Genomic DNA, 13,061 nt, shown 5'->3' on the forward strand with positions numbered 1-13,061 from the left:
GCTCTCTTGATTCGCTCTGATGTTCCCCTATGTCCCCTTACTTTTTCCTTTGCCTCTCCATTGTTCTACTGCTCGTATCTTTGTGGAGAAATGGTACACAGTTTGTTCCATTTATCTCCCCCTAAGTGTCCTGCTTTCTCTTCCTGATCTGAAACACCTCTTGGACTCCTTGCCGGACCCTGTGCTCCTGCTGGGTGATTTCAATTGTCGTCATTCTCTTTGGGGTGACGTTCTGACGAATCCCCGAGGTCGCCTTCTTGAGCCGTGTATCCTCTCTTCTTCCGTTTCTCTTCTGAATTCTGGTGAGCCCACTCATTTGGACTCTCGGATTCGCACCCTTTCCTGTCTTGATCTTTCTCTTTGCTCTTCTTCTCTTTACTTAGATTTCACGTGGCAGGTTCTTGATGACCTCCATGGCGGTGACCATTTCCCCATCCTTGTTTCCTTTTTCTCTTTTCGCCCTTCCCTCTCCTTCCCTAGGTGGCAGTTTACTAAAGCGGATTGGAACCTATTTACCCTCAGTGCTGCTCTCTCTGACCTCTCCCTCGCGCTCTCCTCCTTTTTCATGACACTGTCTTCGACGCTGCCCTCCGCTCTATTCCTCGCTCTTCCTCTCGGGGCCCACAGAAGTGCGTTCCCTGCTGGAATGCAGACTGTGCTCGGGCTGTCCGCTGTAAGCATGCAGCCTGGAAGAGGCACCGCCGTCGGCAGACGGCCGATTCTTTTCTTTTCTTTCGGAAAGCGAGTGCGGTGGCCCGAAGGGCCATCCGTACGGCTAAACGTGAATGTTGGGCATCTTATGTCTCCACCATTACGTCCAAAACTCCCCTGCCGCAGATATGGAAGCGTATCTGCAAGATAGGGGGTAAGTTCGTTCCCGATGTTTCACTGGTCCTTCACCTCCATGGTACTCTTGTGGCGAACCCGTTGCAGGTTGCTACCGAACTGGGTTCCCACTTCTCTTCTGTTAGCTCTGGTCTTCATCTTCCCCCAATCTTTCCTTCTTCGTAAAACTGTCCTTGAGTCTCGTCCTTTAGATTTCTGCACTCGTCTTCGACTTCCCTATAACGATCCCTTCTCTCTCTCTCTCTGAACTTCGTTCTGCCCTGGCCCTCTGCCGTTCTACGGCGGCGGGCTCCGATGGTATTCATTATGAGATGCTTTGCCATCTCCCTCCGTGCACATCTCAGTATTTACTGAGTCTGAATAATCGGATCTGGGAGTCGTCGTCAGTCCCTGAAGACTGGCTCGATGCCGTTGTCCTCCCTGTTCGCAAACCGGGGTCTCTGGGAACATCCCCTAAGGACTTTCGCCCTATTGCCCTCACAAGTTGTGTCTGCAAACTCTTTGAACGCATGGTTAACGTTCGTCTGATGTGGTTCCTGGAACACCATCACCTCCTCTCCCCTTCTCAATTTGGTTTCCGCAAGTGCCGCAGCATGACAGATGTCCAGGTGAACTTGGAGGTCTATATTCGTACTGCTTTTGCTGCGAGAACCTCCACTGTTGCCATCCTTTTTGACCTGGAAAAGGCTTACGACACCAATTGGCGGTATCACATTCTATCCCAGCTTCATTCTTTTGGCCTTCGTGGTCATCTCCCTCTCTTTCTCTGCAGCTTCCTCTCTCGTCGTTCCTTTCGGGTGCGCCTTGGTACCGCTCTCTCTGCCTCTTTTCAGCAATATGAAGGTGTGCCCCAGGGTAGTGTTCTGAGCACTACTCTTTTTCTGGTTGACCTCAACGGTCTTCTTTCCTCTCTTTCTTCAGGTGTCTTCTCTGCTCTCTATGTCGATGATCTTGCCCTTTGCTATCAGGGTGATGATTTGCCTCTTCTTCAGCGCCGGCTTCAACTTGCGATTGATGCCGTGTCGTCTTGGGCCACCGATCATGGCTTCAAGTTCTCTACTTCTAAGACTTGTGCCATGACTTTTACTCGGAAACGGGTCGTTCTTCGTCCCTCTTTGTCACTTTATGGTCATCCCCTTGAGTACAAAGATTCCACGAAGCTTTTGGGGTTATTCCTTGACACTCGTTTGTCTTGGTCTCCCCATATCTCTTACCTCCGTGTTGAGTGCGCTAAGGCAAGGCCCTTACCCTCCTCCGGGTATTGTTCCATACTTCTTGGGGAGCGGATAGGCGCACTCTCCTTGCTTTACATTCCTCTCTTGTCCTGTCTAAGCTCAATTATGGTTGCCCTGCTTACTCGTCTGCTTCTCCTTTTACTCTTCGTCGTCTTGATGCTTTGCACCATACTGGGTTGCGCCTCAGTTCTGGTGCCTTTTGTTCGACTCCCGTCCTTAGCTTGTATGTTGACACTGGCTTCCTGTCCCTCCAGGACCGCCATGATCGGTACTGTCTTCGCTATCTTGCGAAGATAGGGATGAGTTACTGTGTGGGATGGGGATGTTATGGGGATGAGTTACTTTGTGGGGGTGTTCTGCTGGTGGAGATGGCCGTGCATTGTGTGTGGTATTGAAGGAGGAGCTTGTCGCCCCCTACGCTAGGGGATTCCTCCCTTCTTAAGCCATCCCCCCCCCCTGAATGTTCAGGGTTCGGCCAGTGATTCCCAGTGTGAGTATCCGGTACCTTCAGGGCTGCCGCCACACAGATGGACTTGTTGATCCGGAACTGTTGAACCATTACTCGCCCCCTGGACGTGTAAATGGTTTGTGGGCTGTGTTACGAACCCGATTCCATCGTCGGAGCATGGAGCAGCGACGTCAACGCCATCTGTGAGTCCGCTCCCGAAACCCCCACAAAAATGGACGATGCCATCTAGTGGTGGCAGGAAGATACCAGCAAGAGGCACTAGATTCCTGTCATGGTCAGCTCGAGAGGTCGCTGGTGCTGACCTCTGGTGAGTTGGCGCCCAGAAAATCAGCGCCATCTGTTATAGGAGGAGTTGTATGTCTATGTCAGAGTACGTAAGTGATGTTTCCTAGTGCCCCCATGTACTTTCCAGTGTACTGATGACGTGTCTGTATCCACAGAGTCAACGTAGGGCTGCTGTGGTACGTGGACAGTCAGTCTACCCAAGGCAGCAAATAGCTCTCTACTTCATTCTGCTTTACGGAAGCAGTGAGACGCCGCCGGAGAAGAACTGTGTAGTGTTCTACTGTCTTCCTGTGAAGTGACAGTGACAGAATTCGGCGTACCCGGGACTGGCTAGAGGAAGAGACGACTGACAGCAAGGTGCTACGGAGGAGTGTAACCAGCGAGTTGCAAGAAGTTCCTGCCAGGGGTTTGCTACCCTTGTATTTGTACGTGAAGAGGCCCAGCAGCGCGAGGCTGATGTTCTCTGCCAGCACCAGGCTGGAGAGTGGTTGTGGGCGTGCACGAAGAGCACCTGGTGAGACTGTAGACAGGCTGGCCCATGGCTAGGGTAGAGTCGTTGGTGTTTCCCAGTACTGGTTGAGGATGGTACTGTGTGTTGAGGAAACACGGTAGCTGACAAGACTGCATCGATTGAGCATCGAGGAGCGCTTAGTGTCCTATGAGAGAGACACTTGTGTACATATTAAGTGTAGTAATACTTCCTTTAGGATTATATATGAGGTGATGGGAAAGTGTTTATATGTGAATATATTGATAATTGATGAAGTGTTGCATTCAATGCACTGCCCCCATTGTGTTTTACTTGCATTACCGAGCTCACTCCTTGAAAGCCACTACTAACTTGGGGCCGAATACCAGAACTTTAGTTCCACCAGCAAAGAACCCGGTTGCGACCCATTGTGGTCGTAACAGGCTTGAACTGCAATTTTGCTTGGGCGTGCTTGTGTGTATTCTCTAGTGTTTGTTGTAAAGTTTGAATGTTTGTGCATTTGTTGATTGCGGTTCAAATGTATTTTTATGTGTTGCCTTTGTTCTTGTCGACCCCTTCTGTTTATGTGGGCCTACTGTGTGTGTGTGTGTGTGTGTGAGTCTTGTAGCAAAGTTCAGAGGAGTCTCCCCTCCTTGCTTGTGCCGATTGTTTTGGGTATGTGTTGTGTGATGGGTTCCGTCTGAGAGAGAGAGAGATAGAGAGAGAGATCTTTGTCTCAAAGATAAGCTTAATTGTCGGTCGTTGGTATATATATTTTTTATTGTTTTAAAGATTGTAACTGATGTCAATGTTGAGTTCTCTCAATTGCAGATGATGAGTCACAATAACGTGGCTGAGGAATGCTGACCAAATCACACACTAGAAGATGAAGAGATGACGACGTTTTGGTCCGTCCTGGACCATTATCAAGTCGACTGTGACGAGACGAGGGAGGCACAGGTATAAGTAAGTCAAGAGAAAGGTGAGGAGGGGGAACACCTCCGAATTAAGTTTATCAGATATGCTGTCAAGTGTGTGCTTAGCAAAGATTAGGTTGAATCTTTTAACGAAAATCATCCAATCAGCTTGATATCGATCAAGTGGGATAGGGACGAGGTTGACTTCCCATTGAAAAAGAACTTTTTGTGGGTTTTCCAGGCTGTGGCAGAGAGCTTGGCGGTGCAGGATGAGGACACCGCCATTGGTGAGAATGATCTCCACGAGACACTCCTGCCAGTCTTACTACAGTGTTAGTCACTTACTGATGCTCTTTCTCTTAAACAACATTTTCCCCCCATCCTCTTGCAGGAACACCATTTCTCAACCACAGTCCTGCCACAGTCACACCACAGCCCTGCCACAGTCACACCACAGTCCTGCCACAGTCACACCACAGTCCTGCCACAGTCACACCACAGTCCTGCCACAGTCACACCACAGTCCTGCCACAGTCACACCACAGTCCTGCTACAGTGACACCACAGTCCTGCCACAGTCACACCACAGTCCTGCTACAGTGACACCACAGTCCTGCCACAGTCACACCACAGTCCTGCTACAGTGACACCACAGTCCTGCCACAGTCACACCACAGTCCTGCTACAGTCAAACCACAGTCCTGCCACAGTCACACCACAGTCCTGCTACAGTCACACCACAGTCCTGCTACAGTCACACCAGTCCTGCTACAGTGACACCACAGTCCTGCCACAGTCACACCACAGTCCTGCCACAGTCACACCACAGCCCTGCCACAGTCACACCACAGTCCTGCCACAGTCACACCACAGTCCTGCCACAGTCACACCACAGTCCTGCCACAGTCACACCACAGTCCTGCTACAGTCACACCAGTCCTGCTACAGTGACACCACAGTCCTGCCACAGTCCTGCCACAGTCACACCACAGTCCTGCCACAGTCACACCACAGTCCTGTCACAGTCACAACACAGTCCTGCCACAGTCCTGCCACAGTCACAACACAGTCACACCACAGTCCTGCCACAGTGACACCACAGTCCTGCCACAGTCACACCACAGTCCTGCCACAGTGACACCACAGTCCTGCCACAGTGACACCACAGTCCTGCCACAGTCACACCACAGTCCTGCCACAGTCACACCACAGTCCTGCCACAGTCACACCACAGTCCTGCCACAGTCACACCACAGTCCTGCCACAGTCACACCACAGTCCTGCCACAGTCACACCACAGTCCTGCCACAGTCACACCACAGTCCTGCCACAGTCCTGCCACAGTCACACCACAGTCCTGTCACAGTCACACTACAGTCCTGTCACAGTCACAACACAGTCACACCACAGTCACACTACAGTCCTGTCACAGTCACACTACAGTCCTGTTCCAGTCACAACACAGTCATACCACAGTCCTGTAACAGTCACACCACAGTCCTGCCACAGTCCTGTCACAGTCGCACCACAGTCCTGTCACAGTCGCACCACAGTCTTGCCACAGTTACACCACAGTCCTGCCACAGTCCTGCCACAGTCACACCACAGTCCTGCCACAGTCACACCACAGTCCTGTCACAGTCACACCACAGTCCTGCCACAGTCATACCATAGTCACACCACAGTCCTGCCACAGTCCTTCCACAGTCCTGCCACAGTCACACCACAGTCCTGCCACAGTCACACCACAGTCACACCACAGTCCTGCCACAGTCATACCACAGTCCTGCCACAGTCACACCACAGTCCTGTCACTGTCCTGTCACAGTCAAACCACAGTCCTGCGACAGTGACACCACAGTCACACCACAGTCGCACCACAGTCCTGTCACAGTCCTGCCACAGTCATACCATAGTCACACCACAGTCCTGCCACAGTCCTTCCACAGTCCTGTCACAGTCACACCACAGTCCCGTCACAGTCACACCACAGTCCTGTCACAGTCACACCACAGTCCCGTCACAGTCACACCACAGTCCTGCCACAGTCACACCACAGTCCTGCCACAGTCACACCACAGTCCTGCCACAGTCACATCACATTCCTGCCACAGTCACACCACAGTCCTGTCACAGTCACACCACAGTCCTGCCACAGTCACATCACATTCCTGCCACAGTCACACCACAGTCCTGCCACAGTCACACCACAGTCTTGCCTCAGTCATGCCACAGTCACACCACAGTCCTGTCACAGTCACACCACAGTCCTGCCACAGTCACACCACAGTCCTGCCACAGTCCTGTCACAGTCACACCACAGTCCTGCCACAGTCACACCACAGTCCTGCCACAGTCACCACAGTCCTGCCACAGTCACACCACAGTCACACCATAGTCCTGCCACAGTCACACCACAGTCCTGCCACAGTCACACCACAGTCCTGCCACAGTCACACCACAGTCCTGCCACAGTCACACCATAGTCCTGCCACAGTCACACCACAGTCCTGCCACAGTCACACCACAGTCCTGCCACAGTCCTGTCACAGTCTCACTACAGTCACACTACAGTCCTGCCACAGTCACACCACAGTCCTGCCACAGTCCTGCCACAGTCCTGCCACAGTCACACCACAGTCCTGCCACAGTCACACCACAGTCCTGCCACAGTCCTGCCACAGTCCTGCCACAGTCACACCACAGTCACACCACAGTCCTGCCACAGTCCTGCCACAGTCACACTACAATCACACTACAGTCCTGCCACAGTCCTGCCACAGTCACACTACAGTCCTGCCACAGTCCTGCCACAGTCACACTACAGTCCTGCCACAGTCCTGCCACAGTCACACGACAGTCACACTACAGTCCTGCCACAGTCACACTACAGTCCTGCCACAGTCACACCACAGTCCTGCCACAGTCACACCACAGTCCTGCTACAGTCACACCACAGTCCTGCTACAGTCACACTACAGTCCTGCCACAGTCACACCACAGTCCTGCCACAGTCACACTACAGTCCTGCCACAGTCACACCACAGTCCTGCCACAGTCACACTACAGTCCTGTCACAGTCACACTACAGTCCTGCTACAGTCACACCACAGTCCTGCCACAGTCACACCACAGTCCTGCCACAGTCACACTAGAGTCCTGCCACAGTCACACCACAGTCACACTACAGTCCTGCCACAGTCACACCACAGTCCTGCTACAGTCACACCACAGTCCTGCCACAGTCACACTACAGTCCTGCCACAGTCACACCACAGTCCTGCCACAGTCACACCACAGTCCTGCCACAGTCACACCACAGTCCTGCCTCAGTCCTGTCACAGTCACACCACAGTCCTGCCACAGTCCTGCCACAGTCACACCACAGTCCTGCCTCAGTCCTGTCACAGTCACACCACAGTCCTGCCACAGTCCTGCCACAGTCCTGTCACAGTCACACCATAGTCCTGCCACAGTCACACCACAGTCACACTACAGTCCTGTCACAGTCCTGCCACAGTCACACCACAGTCCTGCCACAGTCACACCACAGTCCTGCCACAGTCACACCACAGTCCTGCCTCAGTCCTGCCACAGTCACACCACAGTCCTGCCACAGTCACACCACAGTCCTGCCACAGTCACACTACAGTCCTGCCACAGTCACATCACAGTCCTGCCACAGTCACACTACAGTCCTGTCACAGTCCTGCCACAGTCACACCACAGTCCTGCCACAGTCACACCACAGTCCTGCCACAGTCACACTACAGTCCTGCCACAGTCACACCACAGTCCTGCCACAGTCACATCACAGTCCTGCCACAGTCACACTACAGTCCTGCCACAGTCACACTACAGTCCTGCCACAGTCACACCACAGTCCTGCCACAGTCACACCACAGTCCTGCCACAGTCACACTACAGTCCTGCCACAGTCACACCACAGTCCTGCCACAGTCACATCACAGTCCTGCCACAGTCACACTACAGTCCTGCCACAGTCACACTACAGTCCTGCCACAGTCCTGCCACAGTCACACTACAGTCCTGCCTCAGTCCTGTCACAGTCACACCACAGTCCTGCCACAGTCACACCACAGTCCTGTCACAGTCCTGCCACAGTCACACTAGAGTCCTTCCACAGTCCTGCCACAGTCACACCACAGTCCTGCCACAGTCACACCACAGTCCTGCCACAGTCACACCACAGTCCTGCCACAGTCACACCACAGTCCTGCCTCAGTCCTGTCACAGTCACACCACAGTCCTGCCACAGTCCTGCCACAGTCCTGCCACAGTCACACCACAGTCCTGCCTCAGTCCTGTCACAGTCACACCACAGTCCTGCCACAGTCCTGCCACAGTCCTGTCACAGTCACACCATAGTCCTGCCACAGTCACACCACAGTCACACTACAGTCCTGTCACAGTCCTGCCACAGTCACACCACAGTCCTGCCACAGTCACACCACAGTCCTGCCACAGTCACACCACAGTCCTGCCTCAGTCCTGCCACAGTCACACCACAGTCCTGCCACAGTCACACCACAGTCCTGCCACAGTCACACTACAGTCCTGCCACAGTCACATCACAGTCCTGCCACAGTCACACTACAGTCCTGTCACAGTCCTGCCACAGTCACACCACAGTCCTGCCACAGTCACACCACAGTCCTGCCACAGTCACACTACAGTCCTGCCACAGTCACACCACAGTCCCGCCACAGTCACATCACAGTCCTGCCACAGTCACACTACAGTCCTGCCACAGTCACACTACAGTCCTGCCACAGTCACACCACAGTCCTGCCACAGTCACACCACAGTCCTGCCACAGTCACACTACAGTCCTGCCACAGTCACACCACAGTCCTGCCACAGTCACATCACAGTCCTGCCACAGTCACACTACAGTCCTGCCACAGTCACACTACAGTCCTGCCACAGTCCTGCCACAGTCACACTACAGTCCTGCCTCAGTCCTGTCACAGTCACACCACAGTCCTGCCACAGTCACACCACAGTCCTGTCACAGTCCTGCCACAGTCACACTACAGTCCTTCCACAGTCACACCACAGTCCTGCCACAGTCACACCACAGTCCTGCCACAGTCACACCACAGTCACACCACAGTCCTGCCACAGTCCTGCCACAGTCACACCACAGTCCTGCCACAGTCACACTACAGTCCTGCCACAGTCACACTACAGTCCTTCCACAGTCACACTACAGTCCTTCCACAGTCCTGCCACAGTCACACTACAGTCCTGCCACAGTCACACCACAGTCCTGCCACAGTCACACCACAGTCCTGCCACAGTCACACCACAGTCACACCACAGTCCTGCCACAGTCCTGCCACAGTCACACCACAGTCCTGCCACAGTCACACCACAGTCCTGCCACAGTCACACCACAGTCCTGCCACAGTCACATCACAGTCCTGCCACAGTCACACTACAGTCCTGCCACAGTCACACCACAGTCCTGCCACAGTCACACCACAGTCCTGCCACAGTCACACTACAGTCCTGCCACAGTCACACCACAGTCCTGCCACAGTCACATCACAGTCCTGCCACAGTCACACTACAGTCCTGCCACAGTCACACTACAGTCCTGCCACAGTCACACTACAGTCCTGCCTCAGTCCTGTCACAGTCACACCACAGTCCTGCCACAGTCACGCCACAGTCCTGTCACAGTCCTGCCACAGTCACACTACAGTCCTTCCACAGTCACACTACAGTCCTGCCACAGTCACACCACAGTCATGCCACAGTCACACCACAGTCCTGCCACAGTCACACCACAGTCCTGCCACAGTCACACCACAGTCACACCACAGTCCTGCCACAGTCCTGCCACAGTCACACCACAGTCCTGCCACAGTCATACTACAGTCCTGCCACAGTCACACTACAGTCCTTCCACAGTCACACCACAGTCCTGCCACAGTCACACCACAGTCACACCACAGTCCTGCCACAGTCACACCACAGTCCTGCCACAGTCACACCACAGTCCTGCCACAGTCACACCACAGTCCTGCCACAGTCACACCACAGTCACACCACAGTCCTGCCACAGTCCTGCCACAGTCACACCACAGTCCTGCCACAGTCACACCACAGTCCTGCCACAGTCACACCACAGTCACACCACAGTCCTGCCACAGTCACACCACAGTCACACCACAGTCCTTCCACAGTCCTGCCACAGTCACACTACAGTCCTGCCACAGTCACACCACAGTCCTGCCACAGTCACACCACAGTCCTGCCACAGTCACACCACAGTCACACCACAGTCCTGCCACAGTCCTGCCACAGTCACACCACAGTCCTGCCACAGTCACACCACAGTCCTGCCACAGTCACACCACAGTCCTGCCACAGTCACACCACAGTCACACCACAGTCCTGCCACAGTCACACTACAGTCCTGCCACAGTCACACTACAGTCCTGCCACAGTCACACCACAGTCCTGCCACAGTCACACCACAGTCCTGCCACAGTCACACCACAGTCCTGCCACAGTCACACTACAGTCCTGCCACAGTCACATCACAGTCCTGCCACAGTCACACTACAGTCCTGCCACAGTCACACTACAGTCCTGCCACAGTCACACCACAGTCCTGCCACAGTCACACCACAGTCCTGCCACAGTCACACTACAGTCCTTCCACAGTCCTGCCACAGTCACACTACAGTCCTGCCACAGTCACACTACAGTCCTGCCACAATCACATCACAGTCCTGCCACAGTCACACCATAGTCCTGCCACAGTCACACCACAGTCCTGCCACAGTCACACTACAGTCCTGCCACAGTCATTCCACAGTCCTGCCACAGTCACACTACAGTCCTGCCACAGTCACACTACAGTCCTGCCACAGTCACACTACAGTCCTGCCACAGTCACACTACAGTCCTGCCACAGTCACATCACAGTCCTGCCACAGTCACACCACAGTCCTGCCACAGTCACACCACAGTCCTGCCACAGTCACACTACAGTCCTGCCACAGTCACATCACAGTCCTGCCACAGTCACACCACAGTCCTGCCACAGTCACACCACAGTCCTGCCACAGTCACACCACAGTCCTGCCACAGTCACACCACAGTCCTTCCACAGTCCTGCCACAGTCACACTACAGTCCTGCCACAGTCACACTACAGTCCTGCCACAGTCACACTACAGTCCTTCCACAGTCACACTACAGTCCTGCCACAGTCACACCACAGTCCTGCCACAGTCACACTACAGTCCTTCCACAGTCACACTACAGTCCTGCCACAGTCACACCACAGTCCTGCCACAGTCACACTACAGTCCTGCCACAGTCACACTACAGTCCTGCCACAGTCACACTACAGTCCTGCCACAGTCACACTACAGTCCTGCCACAGTCACATCACAGTCCTGCCACAGTCACACCACAGTCCTGCCACAGTCCTGCCACAGTCACACCACAGTCCTGCCACAGTCACACCACAGTCCTGCCACAGTCACACTACAGTCCTGCCACAGTCCTGCCACAGTCACACTACAGTCCTTCCACAGTCCTGCCACAGTCACACCACAGTCCTGCCACAGTCCTGCCACAGTCACACCACAGTCCTGCCACAGTCACACCACAGTCCTGCCACAGTCACACCACAGTCCTGCCACAGTCCTGCCACAGTCACACTACAGTCCTGCCACAGTCCTGCCACAGTCACACCACAGGCTTGCCACAGTCACACCACAGTCCTGCCACAGTCACACTACAGTCCTGCCACAGTCACACCACAGTCACACCACAGTCCTGCCACAGTCACACCACAGTCCTGCCACAGTCACACTACAGTCCTGCCACAGTCCTGCCACAGTCCTGCCACAGTCACACCACAGTCCTGCCACAGTCACACTACAGTCCTGCCACAGTCACACCACAGTCCTGCCACAGTCACACCACAGTCCTGCCACAGTCCTGCCACAGTCACACTACAGTCCTGCCACAGTCACACCACAGTCCTGCCACAGTCACACCACAGTCCTGCCACAGTCACACCACAGTCCTGCCACAGTCACACTACAGTCCTGCCACAGTCACACCACAGTCCTGCCACAGTCCTGCCACAGTCACACCACAGTCCTGCCACAGTCACACCACAGTCCTGCCACAGTCACACCACAGTCCTGCCACAGTCACACTACAGTCCTGCCACAGTCACACCACAGTCACACCACAGTCCTGCCACAGTCACACTACAGTCCTGCCACAGTCCTGCCACAGTCACACTACAGTCCTTCCACAGTCCTGCCACAATCACACCACAGTCCTGCCACAGTCACACCACAGTCACACTACAGTCCTGCCACAGTCACACCACAGTCCTGCCACAGTCACACTACAGTCCTGCCACAGTCACACTACAGTCCTGCCACAGTCCTGCCACAGTCACACTACAGTCCTGCCACAGTCCTGCCACAGTCACACTACAGTCCTGCCACAGTCCTGCCACAGTCACACTACAGTCCTGCCACAGTCCTGCCACAGTCACACTACAGTCCTGCCACAGTCCTGCCACAGTCACACCACAGTCCTGCCACAGTCACACTACAGTCCTGCCACAGTCACACTACAGTCCTGCCACAGTCACACTACAGTCCTGCCACAGTCCTGCCACAGTCACACTACTGTCCTGCCACAGTCCTGCCACAGTCACACTACAGTCCTGCCACAGTCCTGCCACAGTCACACCACAGGCTTGCCACAGTCACACCACAGTCCTGCCACAGTCCTGCCACAGTCACACCACAGTCCTGCCACAGTCCTGCC

This window comes from Procambarus clarkii, chromosome 91, assembly GCF_040958095.1.
Source record: "Procambarus clarkii isolate CNS0578487 chromosome 91, FALCON_Pclarkii_2.0, whole genome shotgun sequence".
NCBI classification, from domain to species: domain Eukaryota; kingdom Metazoa; phylum Arthropoda; class Malacostraca; order Decapoda; family Cambaridae; genus Procambarus; species Procambarus clarkii.